At 37.9% G+C, this 22,653-nt stretch overlaps 1 protein-coding gene across 9 annotated transcripts in view; it reads left to right on the forward strand.

Moving 5' to 3' along the window:
* Positions 1–22,653, forward strand: part of LMNTD1 (lamin tail domain containing 1) — a 490,983-nt gene that overhangs the window by 6,309 nt on the left and 462,021 nt on the right. The window contains exon 1 of one of the 9 annotated variants that reach the window (XM_073877811.1): positions 9,883–10,042. The exons of the other annotated variants lie outside the window; for them this stretch is intronic. The gene's annotated coding sequence lies outside the window, so the exon portion shown is untranslated. Of the gene's footprint in view, positions 1–9,882; positions 10,043–22,653 lie in introns of those variants that run through there. 9 annotated transcript variants of the gene reach the window in all.

The following is a 22,653-nucleotide window of genomic DNA, read 5'->3' on the forward strand; positions in this document are numbered from 1 at the left end:
GTCTCAGCAGGAGACCTGCTTCAGCCTGATTCTGTGGGGAATTCTAAAGCAGAAATTGCACCACAGAGTTGGTCCCTTGGGTCAAGGAGGCTGGCCTTTTGCACCCCCACTGTCAGTCACTCATTGGCTGGGGGTTGGTGGTAACCCCCAAGGCAAGGCACCTTCTGTTCCCCCAAAGGCAAAGGTACTCTCTGAGAGCAGGGCAGCTGCAGTTTGCAACCAACACTCACGGCAGCAAGGGATGCAGGTACCAGTCTGAGAAGAGGATCTGTGCAGGGCACCAGCAACGTCCACTACACATCATGTATAGGTTACAGACCCAGAAAAACCCTTAATGATCCTATGACAACTGAAGCATACCTCTAAAACCACTACAGAGGCCAAACAACATTTATGACCTTGTTTCTAAAGTTGTACTTTCAGAGTACGACTAGGGCTGCAGGAACATATCTCCTCTTCTGGAGATGTACTCTCCCTCTCCTCTCACCTACCCTTTGTGCCAAGCAGTGGTAGCTGGTGGTGGCTTCAGGGACTGAGGCAAGGTGCCCAGCAGGGAAGGAACTCAGGATGCTAGGAAAATTTAGAATCAATTCAGAGAGGCTGGAATGGCACTAGGGGACTCTTGGGTTAAGGCTTATATCTGAGGCCAACTTGCCAGTCTCCCCCTTTCTTTTCTTCCACTGGTCCTAGAAACATACTTGCCTGCTTATCTTTCCTTTGTCAATCTCGTTGCTGCTCATCAGCATTTCTTTCTCCCTTGGCATCCTCCAGAGCCCTATTTATCTTTCTTCAAACAGCTTTTCTACCATTCCTTATGTAACAATCAATTTCAGCTTTTCTGACATTTTTGAATAGTTTGACAGCTAAATATGATGGTGGGTGTGGGGAGAGGGAATAGAGTAAAAATCCTTCCCATGCTCTTCCCTTTCCTAGATTTAGCCAATAAGCCAAACCCAACATGGGTACTATGGGTGGGTCTTTGGAAAAAACAGGCCATGTAGTTGATTCACTTGCATTTCAGGGGAGCACCCAGAGGCTGTTCTGGGAGGTTCTCAGTGAAGGTTCTGGGATGCAACATGGGAGTAAAGAAGGTAGGCAACTCCAGAGGAGATACAGGAGTGGGCAGGTGTTACAGGAGCAGGGACAAGGCAGTGCATACTTGTCCTCTAGCAAACTCAAGGACTTTCCTTCTCTTCCCTCTCCTGTCCCTTCACCCCCAGACCACTGAAGACACCATTTAAGACTAATGGAAGAAATGCTGACAACTGAGAATAGGTCGGTTTGGGGCAGGAGTGGCGAGATACTGGCTACTATAGGCTCTGAAGGAATAGAGGAAAACCATAATTTTTATTTTCTAATCTGGGAAAGGAAGAGACGTTCCCTATACCTTGAAGCTGGGGTAGAAATAAACGATTTCAAGAACTACTGATACTGAAATTGTAAACACCAACACTATGGTTTGAGTTAGAACAACATTCCCTAATATTGTACTCAAATAAGCAGTGGGTTGGGGGTGGCCTCTGGCAGTATAGTCCACGTGAGTGCTGAATGGCACAGTGGAAGGTAGGGGGTGGGCCTGGTTAGGACACTGATGTATCCTTATCCTGTGCCTGAACATTTTCCAAGAGACATTTTCCCCCTTCCCTTCCCTCTGGAGATCCCAGTCTTCCTGACCTGTATGGGAAAAGTCAGCACATTTAAATACAAGAACTTTAAAAGAACTCGAAGGCCCTTTTCTCAGAGATTTGGAAAGTTGCCAAGACAGATCATGGTTCAAGTCCTGGCTCTGCTTCTTACTACCTGGGTGACCAGCAGCACATTATTCAGCGTCTCAGACCTTAGTTTTCTTATTTCAAAACAAATAAGGGGTGAGAGAGGAGAAGGTAATAGTAGTAGCACAAAAAAAGTGATTATGATTAATTAGAATAGCATGTGTACAGCATTCGGCACAGTGCCTGGTCATGTAAGTGTTATTGTTATTATCTGCAAGCTCTTAGGTGGGAAGATACTTAACGGCAAATCCAATAATTATAATTTTCTGTTTCAAAATACTCTGTGCCAGGCATTGTTCTAAACGCTTCTCGTACATTAACTTTTTAAATTACAACAACTTTATCAGGTAGGCACTATTATTTGACCCATTTTGTAGATTAGGAAGTCAAAGCAGAGAGAGATTAAGTACGTTACCCAAGATTCATTATTAGATAGTAGCAGAGCTGGGATTCAAACCAGGAAGTGGGGGCTCCAAATCTGTAGTCTTTACCAGTACAGTATGTAGTTAAAGAGTAGGGCAAGAATCAAAAATAGCTGAGAGAATGAAGTGTGGAATTGGCACAAGTTCAAAGTGAAAAGATGACAGTGGCATCACAAATTGAGGCCTGGGTTAAGCAGGTTCCTTTCATCTGTGCTGAGGGTGATGGGTGGGGAGTGAGGAGTGGGCTAGCTCAGCAGTATCAAAGACTCCTCATCATAGACAGTTTGCGTAGCAAAAGAAGTTAAACTATTTTTTAGAAGGATTGGTAAGTTTCCAGGTCGATATATAACGAAATCGGGAAAGTAGCCCACAGACGACCATGACTAAGGTAACCATGTGCATTTTAAAGGACATGCCTGGTCGTGTGTATCTTTTACTGGATAATAGACCATACTAGTAGATGACCCAGGGAGTGCTAGTTCTTACTGCTTAAATCAGCTTTGTGACCCTGGGCAAGTGCTTTTGCTTTCTGGGACCTCTGAAAGATGGAAGTATGATCTGCCAGTGATTTTTTGAACCCCAGGATTGACTGGTGGATCTGGCTGCCTAGTGGGAGTACCCTTTCCCTCTCCTGTTCCCTGTGTATCCCCCGTGTGTGTTTATTTCAAGAGGGCTGCATTTCCAGGTGGGACTGCATTGTTCTTATACCAAGGGCTTACAAAATTACCTCCAATGTCACATGTAGATCTAACATTCTGAATATATGAATCATAAATAATTGATGCCATTGAAAGAGAGGAGACATGGCAGAATAGGCTTGCTTCCATTTCTAGTAATGACCCAAATAGCAGTTCCAAATTCAACTGAAAAATCCAGAAAAAAATTTTTAGGTAAGGCTTTAAAATAGATTTGCACCAGGAACATAATATCAAGTGAATGTAATTCTATTATATATTTTTTACTTTATTCTGTGACTTCACTCTTAACATTCAATTTATATATTAATTTGTGAGCACTGGTTTTCAAAAAAGTCATTATCCTGTGAGGTCTATGAACCAGTAGAGCTTTACAACAAATAATTGAACAAAGAGTGGACACCCTAAGAAGAAATAGCCTCCTGTTACTTGTTGCCTTTAAAACTGGGAAGTCCATCTACTAATAGGGGTCATGACAGTGTGTCAAACTGAAGGGAAACTGCACAATACTCCAGTGATTCTAGATGGAAGTAGGTAATCAATTCAGCTTTGGGTAGTTTCAGAGAGTAAATCAAGAAAAGGAAATCTTTCTTCTCCTCAGGGCAGAGACATTTTTTGTTTTGTGTTTTAATTTTAGCACCTTATGTTCCCTAAGGAAGTGTTGGTTAAAACAAAAACTATGTACTAGAACCCAAGTGTCAGAAATTAATCAAAGATGGAGTAGCACTTCAGTCTCCCGTCTCTTGTATAAAAGACTAATCATGATTGTACTATGGGGGTCTTTGTAGGCAAGGGCTCCTAGTCCTGCCTGGTCATTTTATACAGGAGCAAATGAGGGGGTTGTTAGGGAAAAAAATCAAGGTAAAAAAAGCAAAACAAGCAAGACAAAACTAAATATGGGAGTTAAAATTCCAGACCTTGGCAATCAACACCCATGCCTGGGTGCTGTGCAGAAAAAGGAAACCAGGGGAGACGGGATGGCATCATCATTAAAGGCAGGTGATTTTAATTACTGTCTTTCTAGTAGGCTGAAATTGGGAAAGGAAATGGTGATTTGGAGGAAGAAATACTTTGCACGTAATTATTTTACTGTGAGAGCTCAAGGACATCCTTAGGATATATTTTAGAGACAGTGCAGAAATCACATGAATGATTAAAATTCAAATTTCTAAGATTGAGAGAAAGTAGACTATAGGTAAATGATTTCCTAATTTAATATAGGCAGTAAAGAAGATGCATTGGGAAGTAACAGGTTTGGAAGAGGTTTGAAAGGCTTCAGTCCTGGGTTATAATCCTCCTAGGGCACGGACCACATCTTGGAGTTCTTTTCTCTACTTTCAAACCTACTCTACACCAGCCAGTTTAGTAGTTACTATATATATAGGAGGCACCTGAGTGAGTCTTTTTGTTAGATAAATTAATGCACTTCTGAGAGCTTTCTTCAGAGAGCCTGAGTGAGGACAGTTATAAAAAGGATAGAATATTTGAGAATGAAATATATTGAAGTCTTTAATTGCTGTTAGTTTTAACCCTTCTTCCTCCTGGCTATCCTAACCCCTCTTGAAGGTGAGAGAACAGAGCACTATAGATGGCTCCAAGCAAACTGACAAGTGTGTGGATTAACATCAGTGTCAGTATGGTGGTGCTGATTTGGGGCAATTTATTTAATGTGTTTGGGTCTCAGTTTCTGCATGTGTAAAAAGGGATGACTGTAATGAGTATTTACCAAATAGAGTGGTTGAATGGTTAACTGTGTGTGGCCTAGAGTAGACTGCAGTTCAAGTTCGCTATTATCCTTGATCTTTCTACTGAAACCAGAAGTTTTGGGTTGGAGGCCTGATCTTTCAGTGAGGTACTCCCTTTTATATGAGGTCTTATGTTGGGACAAGGATTCAGGTGTGAGGTCAGAAACCTGGTCTCTCAGTGAGAAGTGGGGAAGAGGGAACTTGATGGCCTGGTGAGGATTCAGAAATGAGGACCAATACCAGCTGCGGTTCTTAGCCCCAAGGTGGGTATTAGAAAGAAAAGTTTTTTCCTATACTTGTTTTGTTTTTGGTCCATCCTGCTGATAAACATCCTCACTCAGAACTTATTACTGCACATGAAAATACTGGAAAACCAGGCCCCTGAAATGTCATTGCTTTTCTTTTTTTAAATCAGTCTTTTATTTAAAATCTGAGCCCAGACTTGACAATATTGTTGTGAATGAGAGTTCTGTGTGGCAAGGCAGGGGCTGAGCAGGAGAAGGCTTTTCTTGGTGTTGACTGTGAATGCCTGTTTGTTGCTTTGTAAAGTTGGCTTTGGGTAGTCAGGTTGTATAGGAAAATCTTCTTAGGAGTCACATGGCAGCTTTTCAAAAACTCTTTAAAGCTGGGCACAGAACTTCACAGTCTCACCCCCATCTAAGCAGCCTCTAGCAGGAGGAAGCAGAACAGCTGTGAGATATCTGTTCAGGGCAGTATTGCATAGGCATGAAGCCGTATGCTCCATCTTTAAGTAATTCAAGACTGCCAATAAAGTTCCCTGTCATGGCACAACTGAAGCTGAAAAAATTTGAATTATAGCCTGTCAAGCTGGAAGGGATTTTAGAGCTCATCTCATCCAATCCCTTCAATTTCCAGTTGAGGAATCAAATCCAGAGATGTCTAGGGACCTGCTCAAGATAATGCAGCTAATTAGGCTCAAAGTTAAGACTCCAGACAGAATACAAACAAACATTTGTATTGAAACTTCACATCATTTCTATCCCTTGTTTCATCAACTTTCATCTCTGCAAAATAGTTAACATAGCAGCAAGCTGGAATAAGAGAAATTTGTGAGCAAAATTGTGCCAACATGTTTAGGATTGTATTAATATTTTCTGAAACCACAAAAAAAAATTGGATTAAATAGTTTGCAGCCAATTTGAGAATTTGTTTATTTTCAAAGTGTGCTTTCATTTTCAGAAGTTAAAGAAATCTTTGTTCCGTGTTCAGGCTTTAAAGGCTGGGCTCTTGATGCCCATGGCAATGGTTCATTGTTGCTGGTGCCACTGTTAGACCAAATACTGCTTCAAAAGCAATTCGAGGCTTGGGCTTTTTAGAGGAGCCCAAAGTCATGCCTTTCTGATTATAGTACGTGCAGTTGTCAAGTGAGAGAAACCAGTATCTCTTGGTGAGTTCTGCAATCAATGGGCTGTGAGCAGTCAGACTCACAGAGAACAGCCGTCCACTGCATTTAAGATACAGGACTTACCCCCCAGATCAGGCTGCCTGAAATTGCCTTTTTACTTAAGATCAAGCATCTTCAGAAGTCATGTTATAAGCACTGGGGGAACTATTAAGTTGTACTGGAATAGAACAGCTAGAAAAAGCAAATGTGTACTGGAAAGGCGGGAAGAGGCTTTACTGGGTATATTTGTAGGGACCCTGTTTAGATGTGTCTTTTCTGCCATGAAGATTCTTCTGATTTGTATTTTGGTAGGTTTTCCTTTTTTTGAAATTTTAAATCACGAACTTTCCTTGTGCCAATTAAAGAAAAATGAAATAGAAGTCAGTTACTCCCTAAATTCCTCTCAGCCTATGAACATTCTTTACGCGTAGTCGCTTGTACGCTGCCTCTCTGAACCTGAGACCTTCTTTGCAGTAAGGAAATTCCTAGTGGTTGGACCAGAGAAAACTCAATCCCCAGTTGTTCTCATCCTTCCCCCTGAGAGATCCTGCATATGTCAGTCTTCATTTCTCTTCTCTCCCTCAGCTTTGTCTTTCCTTCTGCCTATCTTTCTTGATATATACTTGTTGATGTAGAGACAGGAGCACGGGGGACTTTTCCTCCCTTCCCTGATTATTTTATAGAACCCTCTCCTCCACACCTGTGTTCAGTATTTTCTCTCTTCCATTTTGTTCCCAAAAATCTAGCTGTAATGCATGGCTGATAAGCACCATTCATTTTGCTTGTGATAAACCTTGAAGGAGGAAAAATCAACCTAAAGAGCCAGTGCCAGAATGCTTTTGAAAGTTCCCTTTGGCTTTACATGAAAGTGTTCATTTCCCATTTCCCACTCTCTATCATATCCTTCTCTACTTAATTTCCTTATTAAAAATATTTTTAAAAATTATTTCTAGCTGATAGTTCCATTTTGAGAGCTACGGGACAGTATTGTCTTCCACTGCTTTTCATTGCAGATAGACCACAGGAGGTAAGTGAGCCCTTTTGAAATAACTTTGGAACCTGGCCATTTTTAGAACATTGTTTCTATGAGAAAATGAATTCCCAGCTTTTAGAACAAGATTTATTTTAAGTTGGGTATTTCCTCTGTGTGTTTGATAACAAAAATCTTTTTGATGTGGTAACATAAAATCAAAGAGACCTGCCTTGGTTTTTACCTTGTTGAATATTCTCATAATAGAAAAAAATAACGTGTTTGTTACATTCTTTTGTGTTTGTATAACATTCTGGAGACCTTGCAGTGTACATTATTGGTGTTTTATGATTTTTAATAATCAGTATATGGAGACTGCAGTTGCCTGCGCTTCTGTTCTTCCCTTCTTCTACGTACATGGAGAGACCATATTTCCCAGTCTCCCCTGTAGTGCCATGTGACTGTGTGACTGGATGCTTGCCAGTGGAATATGAGTACAAATGATGTAAGGAAATTCTACTTTATCTGCTTCAGAGGATATCCCTGGCCGGAGACTCCCTGGCTTTCCCCTATTTAGCCAGCTGGAATGGCGACACCCGAAGCCCTGCAAGCCAACAGCTGATGGCAGAGCTGCTCCCTGCCTGGGCGTCCAACGGCTGACTGGAGCAGAGTTGCCCACCAAACTGGAATGCTTATCTTGCACTGTTAACTGGTTCATTGTTCTTTGAACCACTGAATTTGGGGGTTTTCTTTCTTACAGTAGCTTTAGCCTACTCTATAATACTACTACAGAAATTATTTTACAAGATGTCCGTTGTAAAGTATTTTACCTCAATGTAGAGAATAATCAAACTATATAAGCAAGAAGTCATTTTCTTCAGAAAACAAAGCTCTCGACATTTTCAGTTGTTTTCCTCTGATTCTGATAGTGAGTTTATACATTAAGAAATTAATAAGGCTAAATTTAATCTCCCATTCAGACATAGAAATCTGTTTACCAAAGGCAGATATATTTTCCAGAGACTAGTCATTTGAAAGGGGTAATATGTTCTGACCTTCATTATATCTATTAAAGGAAAATAAGTAAAAGAATACCCATTTCAGAAGCACATTTCTTTGGTATCCTATGATAATCCCATTTTAATTAGGGCTAAATTCTGCTTATGATCATATGTACTCCTAAGAAACAAGAATCTTCAGGGGTCACCCTATTAATACCATAATGAAAAAAAGCATAAAGCAAGGTTAATAGCATCAAATTTCCAAAAAAAAAAAGTATGAATCGGACTGAGGGTAGAATCACTTATACCTGTTCATGTTTTGGTTTCTATATGCATATTTGGTATTATACTTAATGGTGCTTCTTTGCTGTGTATTTTTGCTTGTGTATTTGTTGATTTGCCCTGTTTTCCTCACAAAGCAAAATCATATTTATAATTTAGGCTTTTTTTTGTAAAGTTCTTCTATCAGAATAGATATTAACAAAATAATAGAAAATATGAAAGTTAAAATAAATAGTGCGAAATTAGCCTATGGCTCAAAAAACAAACATGTGGCGTTTGAATGACATAAGGGTGAATTCATTTCTCTCAATCCTAAAATTGAAGAGGTAGAAAAGAGATTACAGAAGAATCTATGATCTCATAAAACTCATAAAAACTAAATGAATATTATAATATTCTTAGTAGTACTTAGAACCCCAAGTGAGTTCTGAGAAAATACATGGAAGATGATAAAATAGGCATTAGCTATAGGAACATTGTCCATTCTCTCTTTCTAATAGCAAATGCATTTTTTTAAAAAATACAATACTGAGCTTTAATCCTCTCTGTTGGTACCAAAATAATGGTAGTTGTTATCTAGATCTTCATTACACTTAGGAAGTTTTCTACTTCAACCTTACACTGACATCTGTGGAACTTTGCTTTAGTAAACATTGTTGCCCCTCTTCCACCAGTTCCTGGCTGCCTGACTAATCTAGGTAAAAGCATCATAATAAGCCATCAGACTGACCAAAAAAAAAAAAAAGAACATGCTTATGGAGGGGCAGGGTGCAGTATAGTACAGATTATAGATCTGAAAAGAACCTTGACAAGTTTTCTACTTCTTTCTGTATTGAAAGATATAAACCACACATTATAGGCAATTGACTGCTGTGTGACAATTTATGTAGAGGCTTGGTCCAAGAAGTCTGGAGAACTGAGTTCTAATGGTGGCTTTAGTGCTCCTTAACTCTATGACAATCCAAGCTAGGCCTCAGCTTCCTTTTCTGAAATAAGAATGCTGTATCCATACTTGTTTTTCCCAAGCCCACTGTAAAGGAAGTCTGTACCTGCAGGATGTTATGCTGCATAAAACTCTTTATTTTAAAATAAAAATAAAGACATGCTTAAAGAGGAAACACTATCACAATGGGAAGGAGGCTGAGGAACGTGTGACTATGGGAATGCATCTAAAACAGAGGTCAGCAAAGTACAGCCTGCGGGCCAAATCCAGCCTGCTGCCTGTCTTCTTAAGAGCAGAGAATGACTTTGCCACTTTTAATTTTTTGAAATCCAAAGACTAGTATTTTGTAAAACATTAACATTATGTGAAATTCAAATATCAGTGTCCATAAATAAAGTTTTATTGAAACAGAGTCATATTCATTTATGTGTTCTAGTTGCTTTCACACTGCAACAGCAGAGTTTAGTAATCCTAGCAGAGACCATATGGCCTGCAGAGGCTGACATATTTACTATCCTTTATGGAAAGTTTCCAACCCTTTCTCTAAAAGATCCAAGGTAGAAATGTCCAGTGGCAGTTGGAATTTAGATTTTGGAATGATTCACAAGAAGCAACAGTTTAAAATGTGGGAGTTGATGAAGTCAAGGAAGAGATTAAAGAGGTCTAGAGAAAGCACCTCGTGGAAGATCACTTTTGACAAGTTGGGAGAGGAAGAAATCAGAATCCTTGACAGAAGCAAGGAAGGCACAGTTAGTGCATGGTATGTCTCCTGGAAGCCAAGCAATGGAGTGAGTTCAAGATGAGTTGGTAAGAACAGACATGTCAGAATGAATAAGGTAAACTGAATAATAAAACAGTTCATTGGATTTGGTGATTAGAAGTCATTGGTGGCCTCAGAACAACTTTTATGAAACAGTGTGGCATTTGCCAGTTTTCAGGAGGTCCAGGAGCAAACAGATTTACCCTAGAAAGGAAACCAAGAAGATGACAATCTGAAGGGACTGTAAAACCAAGAGAAGTTGACTTTTGTTTGCTTGCTTGTTCACTTTTAATCATAGGAAAGTACTGAGAGTGTTTGTAGGCCTGACAGAAGCACCCAGGAGAAAGGTGAGAAGAGCAGACTGAGACAGCTAAGCACAGGCGATGTCAGGAAGAGGAACAGGGAGAGGTGGGACTGATGACGGAGTGAAGAGAGAAAAGGCAAAACTCCCTTTGAAGCAGTAAAGAAGAAAGAAAAGAGGGAAGCACAAAGTTTGAAGAGGGGAGGCAGAAACGGGTGTCATGACAAGTGGTTAGGTCACCTTCATAGAATAAGGGAGATGGGATTGTGATGAGGCATTTCAGGAGGAGACACCAATAACGTCTTGCATGAAGCTGTACAAAGTCCACCGGAGGGTTTGAAAGGACTGCTGAGAAAAACTACTTGATATGGTTTTGTAATCTTTCCCCAGAGTTTGGCAGCTTAGATATGGAGATGGAAAAGAAAGTTGAGATGACCAGGGACTGGTATTAATGTGGAAGACTCAAGAAGAGTTAAAGGGTGGAATGAGTGTAAAAAAAAGACAGTGTTGAAATAATTTGTCTTGCAGTTCAGACTGGTTGGTAAAGCAAAGGAAACCAGAAGGAACTTGATCGGCTTGGAATAGAAAAAAGACTTGAGACAAATAAGACCAAAGTGCCCTTTCTATAAGAAGAAGGTACTACAAAAGAGAGAAATCAATGAAGAGAAAATCAGAAAGGAGGACCACTATCATCACTACCACCAAATTTAAGATCTTGCAGTGTTGAAAATAAGAACATCTGGCCATGGGTACTGTGGGAATCTCAGAAGAAATCTGAAGGTGGAACTTTAGGAATGTCTTTTACCTAGGAAGGCCCTTGTTCCTTAGGAAGTTTTCTCGTTCCATGGGTGCATCTCAGGGCCCTCCCAGGAAGGTGATCAGAGAACAGACAAGTGATGTCTGAGCTGTTGCCAATGGGACTAGATCAGAAAGAAAATCCTGAGCCAGAGAATCTTAACTTGAACCTGGGGCTGAAACAGAGTAGTCCTTTGGAATGGAGCTGAACAATGACTCAACTCATTGACTTTGGCTCACAAAGGCTCCCTTTTCATCCCTCCCAGGGAACTAAGATTGAATGAATAATAGCTGTGAAATACTCCCTTGAGAACAAGCCTCCTACACACTAATAAATACTAAATGCTTTTCATTACAGTTTAAGTGAATGACTTGCTTCCCCAAAAATGCCTCATAATGAATGGCAGGAGAATGACATTTCCTCAAAATGTTACACATTAATACTAATTTATTATAAAATCATGTGTGTCCACAAATTTTGTTGATTGAAAACTAATTGCATAAGCATTTGAGGACTGGTAGGAGGGAAATTAATAATTACCCGAACCAATCAATTATTTGAAGGACCTAAGCATTAGGTTAAATTTGCCAAAGGATAATTTCAAAGTATATTTAACAAATTGTGATATTTGGGGGTTATTTGAAATGAAAAATACCTTTTTTGTCAGCTCCCATTTTACCTCTTCCCTTTCCCCCTAGTCCCAACCCTTCCCCCATCCCTGCTGCCCCTAAATATTCTTTCAGAGATTCAGCAAAAATAGGAAGGAAAAGACTCACATATTCCAAAAAGCAGATAATTTCCTGGTCTTCATGAAATAAGAATACTAGCTCTCCCACAGAGAAACAAATTGGATGGCAATTTTAGGATAATTGAATTGCCTGATGCTTTTCAAGTTGTTGGGAAACCAGTACTGTGAAAACCAATTTTTTTTCAGTGCTACCTGTAGTTTCCTGTGATACGAGATTTTTCTGTTTACCTATAAAAAACAAAACACAGAGCAAAGATTTACAGATTTGTGAGTGGGTTTATGTTATGCAATGGCTGTGAAAATGAACACCTGGTAAACTACATTAAAACATACTGAGTTGACTGGCTTTTCAATAAGTCAGATATAATAATTAGGAGTGGAAAAAAATATGAGACTTGTAGATCCTAAATCACTTAAGGGGAAAATCGTTAACTTTTGTTTCCCTTTTTGGATGGCGATGGGAGCTTTCAGGTATGAAACAATTGATAATGATAACCAAACAAAATGGTTGGTAATTACAAAGGAGACTAAAGCACAAAAAGAAAAGTAACTAGGCAGAGACAAGTCATAGAACTGAACAGAAATGGAATGATGTAGGCATCTGGTTCTTAAACTTGAATGTGCCTCAGAATCACCTGGACAGCTTGTTAAAGCACAAATTGCTGGGCTCCACCCCCAGAGTTTCTGATTCAGTATGTCTGAGATGGGGCCTGAGAGTTTCCGTTTCCAACAAATTTCCAGAAGATGCTGATGCTTCTGGTCCTGGGATTATATTTTAAGAACAAAATTTAGGTTGATGTAGGGCAACAGAAAGATTTAATAAGAAAGTGTTGAAGATAGGAGAGATAGAAGATAATCTATTGGAGAAAGTTAAAAGGAAGATGGAATTTAAAAAATGTGGGGATGACTAAGTTAAAATCAAAATAATAGCAAGGGAAGGCAAACTTAAATTGAATGCAAAGCCCTGTGCTAGGCACTTTACAGTCACAGTCCTGCCAGGTTAATAAAATAATGATAACATCCAAAAGAAGAACCAGAAGATGCTCAAAAACTTGACAAACATGAGTGGTTAATGACAACTATAGTTAAATAACTTTTCAAGGTCAACACAGTTAAAAAGTGGTTCTGAGTTGTAAGCCACTTACAAGATAGGGAATAGGACAGATGGAGATCAGAATACCATGCTTACTGCTGATTAAGGCTGGAAGGGATAGTGTGGCTTAGCAGTGCAGCAACTGTGGGATTCCTGATACTGCATCTCAGAAATAGGCCAGATCTTATCCATTAGTCCAGGCCAGGTGGACACATTTCCTCCTGTGGGGCCTGCCCCTTTTAAAACTTCCAGCGCAGAAGAAAAGACATGAATATGTGCAAGGAAGGAGAGCATGCCAGCGGTTGAGCTCTGCAAACCCTACCTACTCTTCTGAAATCTACCAATCAAATAATTTGCTCCTCATTCCCTGAGGCAGAGTGGTAAAGGAGTGAAGGGGCCAGGAGTGTTCTATCAGCTGAGGTCTCTCCAAATACAAGAAAACATCAGAAGCCAGGCATAACCTCATCCTTAAGGGTGGGAGAACCTAGGTTAAAAGTAGACTGTTTCACTCTAAAGCCTGCTTCCTGCCAATGATTCTGTTGCTTCTGGAAAGAAAACACACCAGAGACTGGGGAGTAGGGAATGCTATTCTTTACTAAGAATCCTAGCAAGCTGCAAGATGAAGGAGCCACCAGTAACGTGGTAGCTTGAATCACTGGTGCTCAACAACTGGTCATTGCCTGCAAGACTAAACAATTGGAATTGGGCCTGGCTGGTGGCTGGATGGATACCTCAAGGAGAGGCTGGTTGATCTCAGTTTTGATCATGGCTTCCCAGTCTGTTCTTCTTTAACTGTGACCATTTTTTAGCCAGAGGACATAATTACTGGTTTTCGTTTTCTATATACCTATGTCCGTTAGTTTGTTCCTTGGGTAAATGGCTCAACTTGACATTCAGAAAGGAAATAAGAAACTAAAAAGCAGGCTCATTCTACTCAAACCGACCATGTAGTCAGTCTGATATTTCCAGTAGTCCAGCCTGCCACCGAGTCCCAGCTCATCACGTCATCAAAGGCTGGTGCTCCAGTTCCCACAGAGGTGGAGAGCCTCCCTGGTTCTGCTCCTGCCCCATCACAACAATGTTAGATTGCACTCCCAGTTCTGTCATCAGTACACACTTCCATCTACAGTGTATAATGGCCAGGGTGTCCCTCATGGAGAGCCCTCCGTTTGTCAATGTACTTGGGCTCAGTAGAGCACCCCCTCGGCATGGTGAAAGTTCTTTAAATCGACTTTGTTGAAAGGCCATTGGAGGCACATTTTATTTTATTTTATTTTTAAAGATTTTACTTATTTATTCATGAGAGACAGAGGGAGAGAGAGAGAGAGGGAGAGAGAGAGAGAGAGAAGCAGAGGGAGAAGCAGGCTCCCAAGGAGCAGGGAGCCTGATGCGGGACTCAATCCCAGGACCCCAGGATCATGACCTGAGCCGAAGGCAGACGCTTAACCATCTGAGCCACCCAGGCACCCTGGAGGCAGATTTTAAAGCTGATACTTTAATTATATACATTAACAACTGCTGCTTCCATGTATTTAAATTCAGTTCTGAGACCTCCTATTCAGTTCGGAGGCCTCAAGGATTTTATCCCAACAGTGAAGTTTTATGTATGCAGTGAGTTTTTATTGTTGCTGTTTAAGGAAAAATGTTTGAATTCTTACATTCCTTGCTGAGATCCCAGAGGAGGAACCAGCAGATGCCCAGGAACTCAACAAATATGAGTGGACGAAGATGAATATTGGAAAACCAGCAGGAAAACAGTATCTGAACCTTCACACATTTTTAAAATTACTCTAAGAATTCTACTTTTTTTTGGCAAACCAGGGGGTTTATATTGGTATATTTTCTCACAGTTGAAATGATCAGAAAATTGAACCTGAACTCAGACCTATAGTTGGTCAAAATTTTTAGCTGGAAACAAGAGAAATGCTTAATATATCTTCTTGAAATTCTAAACACCCATATAAAATTCTTGCCACTTGGAAAAATTTTGTAACTTTTTAAGTATTAATTACCATAAATGTATCTTCCTAATTATTTTCTTAGTAAAATGCCTTCAAAATTTTTTTGTCTTAAATATTTACTGTGGTTAGTGAGTGTTCAGTCTATGTAAATGCCCATTTAAATTAAAAGATAGAAAGTGAAGAGATCAAGCTTCTAGTCTATATTCTGGCATAAACCAGTGATACAATCTTTGGGCAAGCTGATCTTCTCATATGTGAAATACCTGTTGTACAGCAGTCAGATGTATTATAAAGGCCAAATGAGATCATGTATACAAAGCGCTGAAAAAAGTTTAAAGTGTTACATGACTTTTAAGTAGTATTTATCATTTCAAATGGACAAATTAAAGAAGTTTAGCTTAGGGAAGTTGAGGCAGAAGTGGCAAATCAAAAGTGTCTTCTGGTGTTTGAAGGGTTGTTCTGTTGATCTGGAGAACAGACTTTAAAAGATGGTAGAAATTACAGTCCAGGAGTTTTCGGCATTATATAAAAAAGAGCTGTCTCCAACAGTGGAGCAGATGGACTTGTGAGAGAATGATCCCACTATCCATTATGGTGTGCCAGCCAAGTTCTTATACTGATTATCAGAGATGACTTTTATGACATTAGCTGCTCTAATTTATTATTGGACTAAGAGATCTTTAAAATCTCCCCAACTTTCAGAGCCTTTGTGTCTATGTTCATGCAACAAACTAATCAATGAATTTTCATTCCATTGACTATGTTTATATGACATGATATAATCAAGTGGTAAAACATATTCACTTAGATGTACCTTAGAGAGCGTAATGTGTTATTCCTAGAGCACAGGAAGGCTGGATGCTTAGTGAACTTTCCTTAACCCTCCTAGGACTGCCTTCACTAAGCAATACTTTAGTGTCAAATGCCATAGACAATCATTTGATAGTAGCAATAGAAATCCAATTGAAGATAGTCTATACTATACTATAGTATGTATTATTTCTTCACATGAGAAATATTTTTCTAATTTTAAATCAAGGAAAGCCTTTCCTTTTCTGAGAAACTAGGATATTTCCTTATTCCAATAACAAAGCTTTATAATTTTGTGTGCTCATTGTTCTGGCTGCCAGGATGCTCAACACAGATTTGAAATGATCGTGGCAACTCTGACAATGTTCACAGTTGGCATGTTTACATTATTTCCTTCTCCAACTTGGTCTGAATTTTCTTTTTCTTTTATAATGTTTTAAACTGTGTTAAAATTAAAAGAAAAGATAATCATATTTTTTTAAATAGTTGCTGTAGATACCTTCAGTTGATTTTACTGAAAAGGCTTTCATGCTATTCTTTCTATAGCCAATCTTGCTATTTTCCACACACATTTTCTATGTACCTATGTCCATTAGTTGTTCCATTGGCAAATGGACACCTTCAGAAAGGAAAAAAGAAACTAAGGAGCAGGACTGGTCTTTTCAAACATTCACCCCCCACCCACACACAAGCACTGTAGTATCTCCTCTTCAGTACATGCAAATACACTGTAAAGAACACAGTAAATTATTTGCAACTCTGAAAGCTTTGATAAATAAATCTGATGATTATGTTTTTATGGCAGGTGATCTGTGTTTACCAAAAGATCAGGATGACTTGTTTCTTGATCTTCTAAGAGCTAGGGAATCTGTGAAGTATATTACTTCACAGTCCTTATGAAGTGTTTCAGTGAAGGCCAAGAAGTTTTGGACAGTGAAGGATTTGGGATTCTTTTGATCCTAAAGACAAATGTTAACTTGAAGTTCAAAGATTCCCAGTCTCTGCCAGTTTTTCTTTCCATCTTATTTATTCAAATTTTATTCTCGCATTCCGACCTGCAATCTTTATGATAGCACTTAACCCTTCCATTAAGAAGGTTTTGTCCTTTTTAAGCTCCCTTGGAGTCAACTACTAGATTTTTGGTTTTCAATTCCATGAACATTCTTTTGGTTTTTCAGAAAACTCTGGAAAGCAGGCAACTTCCTCTTCACATCCAAACCTGCCACGGCTCTAACATGGAAAGTTTTTATATTCCATTTTGAATAACATATTCTGTATGCCCTCTGTAAGCAACTCAAATCTTTTGAAAAGAGGTTATCTTAAAACAATTAAACAGACAGAAAAATCAATGAATAAATTCACTTGATCCTCTTTTTTTCAATTATACAGCAATTGACATATAATTGGGTTTTAAATTTTTGGGCTCAAAAATCGTACAGTTACTGACTCCTTGATTTAAATTGTTCTGTCACTTGATTTAAATTGTTCTGACACCAACATGTGTGTGGGTAATGGTATTGCTTCTTTAATGTGGAAGTTGTATAGCTGGGCAATAAACTATACTTTTCTGTTGTTGAGTTTATTTAAGAATAGAATATCTAATTTTATAGGTAATATCATATTTTTGCCCAATTCTTATAAAATTTTTTACTTTCCTGATATATTATGGTTTTTAAAATTACATGAAGTGTCTTAGGAAGTATCAGTGCAAGGTTTACAAAAGATTCTTGACACTACTTAAAATGATATCATTATAAAGTGACAATAACAAGTAAAACTATGAAAAATGACTGTCACTTCCTTTATTACTCTTATTTGCTTCCTGACCAGATTTGCTAATTAGTTTTGTAAATGATTTTTAATTGTACCCACTAGAGCCATGTGCCTCCAGATGTGAAGGGTTTCTGCCCCTATGTCTTACAAAGATTTCATTAAAAAAAAAAATTCAGATGATTCTAATGTCATTCAAAAACCAAACTTAGGGGGAGGTAAATTTTCCTTCATCAAATTGGGAGTAGGGAGGGAAGGCTGAGTCCTCTCAGGGCTGTTTAAAAACACCAATGCAGCAAGATTACATAATTAGTTTTGAGTTTATTGTGATAATTTTTTTCAATTGCAAAGTTATTAAATTATTCTTCTAAACTAAAGAAATCTTCCCCTTTATAATTAATAGGTAAATAGTGCTGTTTCTCATCAAACTTTTACCCACTGGTTTTATTATCCATTGATAATTTTCTACTTCCATCATATTTTTCTATATTTATTAGTTGGCATTCTACTATAAGGAAGTATGTATGTATGTATGTATGTATGTATGTATGTGTAATGGATATGGGCTCATGAATTCTTATTCAATAGGCTATAATCCATTGCTATCATCATTTTTATTGATGTTTAGATTATCCTGGATTTGGCTACTGGGAGCCCCAGTGATTCTTTTGTGTCATTTTGATATAGCCCATCATTTTTATAGCAATCCTTTACTTTTCTTGTGAAATAAGAAAGTAACATCTTGTGATGTTCCAGGCTCATACTGTAATTTCTCTGCCCCAGCCCTGAAATTAGCCCTTTCTCCAAGCAACTCTATTTCCTTTTAATGGAGAATGGTACCAAGATTTAGGTGCTAGGTATGCTTATTGCTACTGGTATATCATTGTTTCCAGGCCATTTTAAAGAAGAAAAAATAGATAGATAGAACCCTGAGTTTACATATTAGAATATGATAGCTCCAATTCCAGTCTAGCACCACAGGCTACAATGTATTTCAGTACTGTCCAGTGGATACAAATATGAGCCATATATGTAACCATAAACTTTCTAGTTGCTATGTTATAAAAGTAAAAAGAAACAATTGAAATTGATTTTAATAATGTACTATTTAACCCAATATATCAAATTTTACCATATCAACATATAATCAACATAAAAAGTTATTAATAAGATATTTTACATTTTTTGTACGAAGACTTCCTAATCTAGTGTGTATTTGACCTTGACAGCATATCCTTAATTTGGGCTAGCCCATATTTTAAGGGTTCAAAAGGCACATGCAACTGATACCTACCATACTGGACAACACAGGTTTAGTTTTCTTTCTTTCTGTATTTATTACCCAATCCTGGACAGTGAGAGACCTGGCTCCCTTTATTTTCAAAACCCTAGAATTTTGCTTAAGCCTAGAACATAGGAGGTAGCCTCAGAATGGCTAACTTACACTACTGAAAAAAAAGCAAACCTACTAATTAAAGTTTATGCTTGTTTTCATTTTTTTAGATAAAAAATATAGAATGAAATTCACAAATCTTGAGTGTGCAATTCAAGGAGTTTTTGTTTGTTTTTCATTCTTTTTTAGAAGTTTTTAATTCCAGTTATTTAACATGTCATATTAGTTTCATGTGTATAATATAATGATTCAGCAATTCCATACATCATCTGTCTCGTCATGACAAATGCATTCCTTAATCCCCATCACCTATTCCACCCACCCCCCTAACCACCTCCCCTCAGGTAATCATCAGTTTGTTCTCTGTAATTAAGAACCTGTTTCTTGGTTTGTCTCTCTCTCTTTTTTTTCACTATGCTCCTTTGTTTTGTTTCTTAAATTCCACATGTGAGTGAAATCATATGGTATTGTTTTTCTCTGACTGACTTATTTCTCTAACTCCATCCACATCCTTACAAATGGAAAGATTTCATTCTTTATGGCTGAATAATATTCCATCTTATGTATATACCAGCTCTTCATCCATTCATCAGTTGAGGGGCACGTAATCTGCTTCCATATCTTGGCTATTGTAATAATGTTGCTATAAACATCAGGGTACATGTATCCCTTTAAATTAGTGTTTTTGTATCCTGTGGGTAAATACCCAATAGTGTGATTGCTGGATCTTAGAGTAGTTCTATTTTTACCTTTGAGGAAACTCCATACTGTTTTCCACAGTGGCTGCACCAGTTTCCTTCCCACCAACAGTGCAAGAGGGTTCCTTTCTCTCTACATCCTTGCCAACACCTCTTGTTTCTTGTATTATAGATTTTAGCCATTCTGACAGGTGTGAGGTGATATGGCATTATAGTTTTGACTTATATTTCCCTGATGGTAAGTGATCATGAGCATCTTTTCATGTGTCTGTTGGCCATCTGGGTGTGTTTTTTGGAGAACTGTTTGTTGATGTCTTCTGCCCATTTTTTAATTGGATTATAATTTTTTTTTGGTATTGAGTTTATAAGTTCTTTATATATTTTGAATACTAACCCTTTATTGGATATGTCATTTGCAAATATCTTCTCCTATTCCATAAGTTGCCTTTCAGTTCTATTGATTATTCCATTTGCTATGCAAGAACTTTTTATTTTGTTGTAGTCCCAATAGTTCATTTTTGCTTTTGTTTTCCTTGCCTTGGGACCTATCTAGAATAAAGTTGCTGTGGCCCATGTCAGAGAAGTTACTGCCTGTGCTCTCTTCTCGGATTTTGATGGTTTTAGGTCTCACATTTAGTTCTTTAATCCATTTTGAGTTTATTTTTGTGTATGATGTAAGAAATGTCCAGTTTCTTTCTTCTGGATGTTGCTGTCCAGTTTTCCCAACACCATTTATTGAAGAGACTGTCTTTTTCCCATTGGATATTCTTTCCTGCTTTGTCAAAGATTAATTGACCATATAGTTGTGGGTTTTCTAGATTTTCTATTCCTGAATTTTCTATTCTGTTCTATTGATCTATGTGTTTATTTTCATACCAGTACCAATACTGTTTTGATGACTACAGCTTGGTAATATAACTTGACATCCAGAATTGTGATACCTACAGCTTTGCTTTTCTTTTTCAAGGTTTCCCTGGCTATTCAGAGTCTTTTGTGGTTCCATATAAATTTTAAGATTGTTTGTTCTACTTCTGTGAAAAATGCTGTTGGTATTTTGATAGGGATTGCATTAAATGTGTAGATTGCTTTGGGTTGTATAGACATTTTAACAATATTGTTCTTCCAATCCATGAGCATGGAATGTCTTTCCATTTCTTTGTGTCATCTTCAGTTTCTTTCATCAGTGTTTTACAGTTTTCAAAGTATAGGTCTTTCACTTCTTTGGTTTAGACTTATTCCTAGGTATCTAATTATTTTTGGTACAGTTGTAAATGGGATCATTTTCTTAATTTCTCTTTCCGCTGCTTCATTTTTAGTGTATAGAAATGCAACAGATATCTGCACATCGATTTTATATCCTTTCTCTATCCCCTCACTGAATTCATTTATCAGTTCTAGTAGGTTTTTTGGTGGAGTTTTTTCAGGTTTTCTATATAGAGTATCATGTCATCTGCAAATAGTAAAAGTTTTACTTCTTCCTTGCTGATTTGGATGCCTTTCACTTTTTTTTATTGTTGTCTGAATGTTGTGGCTAGGACTTCCATTACTATGTTGAATAAAAGGGTTGAGAGTGGACATCCTTGTCTTGTTCTTGACCTTAGGGGAAAAGTTCTGAGTTTTACCCCTTTAAGGATAATGTTAGCTGTGATTTTTTTCATATATGGCCTTTACTATGTTGAGGTATAGTCCCTCTAAACCTACTTTGTTGAGGGTTTTTTATCATGAATGGATGTTGTACTTTGTCAAATGCTTTTTCTGTGTCTATTGAAATGATCATATGGTTCTTATCCTTTTTCTTATAATGTGATGTAACACATTGATTTGCAAATATCAAACCACCCTTTCAACCCAGTGATAATCCCACTTGATTGTGGTGAATGATTTTTTTTAAAATTTTTTATTGTTATGTTAATCACCATACATTACATCATTAGTTTTTGATGTAGTGTTCCATGATTCATTGTTTGTGCATAACACCCAGTGCTCCACGCAGAATGTGCCCTCTTTAATACCCATCACCAGGCTAACCCATCCCCCCACCCCCCTGGTGAATGATTTTTTTAATGTATTATTGGATTTGGTTTGCTAGTATATTGTTGAGGATTTTTGCATCTGTGTTCATCAGAAATATTGGCTGTAGTGTGTGTGTGTGTGTGTGTGTGTGTGTGTGTGTGTGGTATCTTTATCTGGTTTTGGTTTTGGTATCAGGGTAATCCGTCTGTTCAAATTTTCCATTTCTTACTGTTTTACTCTTGGTAGGTTATATGTTTCTAGGAATTTATCCATTTCTTCTAGGTTGTTCAATTTGTTGGCATATAGTTTTTCATAATATTCTCTTATAATTGTATTTCTCTGGTGTTGGTTATTATTTCTCCTTTCTGATTTTGTTTATATGTTAATTCTAGCTAGAGGTTTATCAATTTTATTGATCTTTTCAGAGAACCAGTTCCTGGTTTCATTGGTCTGTTCTGTTGTTTTTTAGTTTCTATATCATTTATTTCTGCTCTAATCTTTATTTTCTTCCTATTGCTGACTTTAGGCTTCATTTGTTGTTCTTGTTCTAGTTCCTTTAGATGTAAGGTTAGGTTATTTATTTGAGATATTTCTTGCTTCTTGAGGTAGGCCTGTATTGCTATAAACTTACCTTGTAGAACTGCTTTTTCTGCATTCCAAAATTTTTGGACCATTGTGTTTTCATTTTCATTTGTTTCTATGTATTTTTAAAATTTCTTCTTTATTTCCAGATTGAGCCATCCATTGTTTAGTAGCATGTTATTTAACCTCCATGTATTTGTGGTCTTTCTGGATTCTTTCTTGTGGTTGACTTCTAGTTTAAAGCATTTTGGTCAGAAAAGATGCATGGTATGACTTCGATCTTCTTGAATTTGTTGAGGCTTGTTTTAGGCCTAAAATGTGATCTATTCTGGAGAATGTCCCAGGTGCACTTGCAAAGAATGTGTATTCTACTGTTTTATGATGGAATGTTCTAAATATATCTGTTAAATCTATCAGGTCCAGTGTGTCATTCAAAGCCGCTGTTTCCTTGTTGATTTTCTGTTTAGATGATGTTTCCATTGATGTACATGGG

The sequence above is a fragment of the Callorhinus ursinus genome, unplaced genomic scaffold (genome assembly GCF_003265705.2).
Source record: "Callorhinus ursinus isolate GAN/ISIS: 27379988/994484 unplaced genomic scaffold, GSC_fseal_2.0 scaffold27, whole genome shotgun sequence".
Classification (NCBI taxonomy): Eukaryota; Metazoa; Chordata; class Mammalia; order Carnivora; family Otariidae; genus Callorhinus; species Callorhinus ursinus.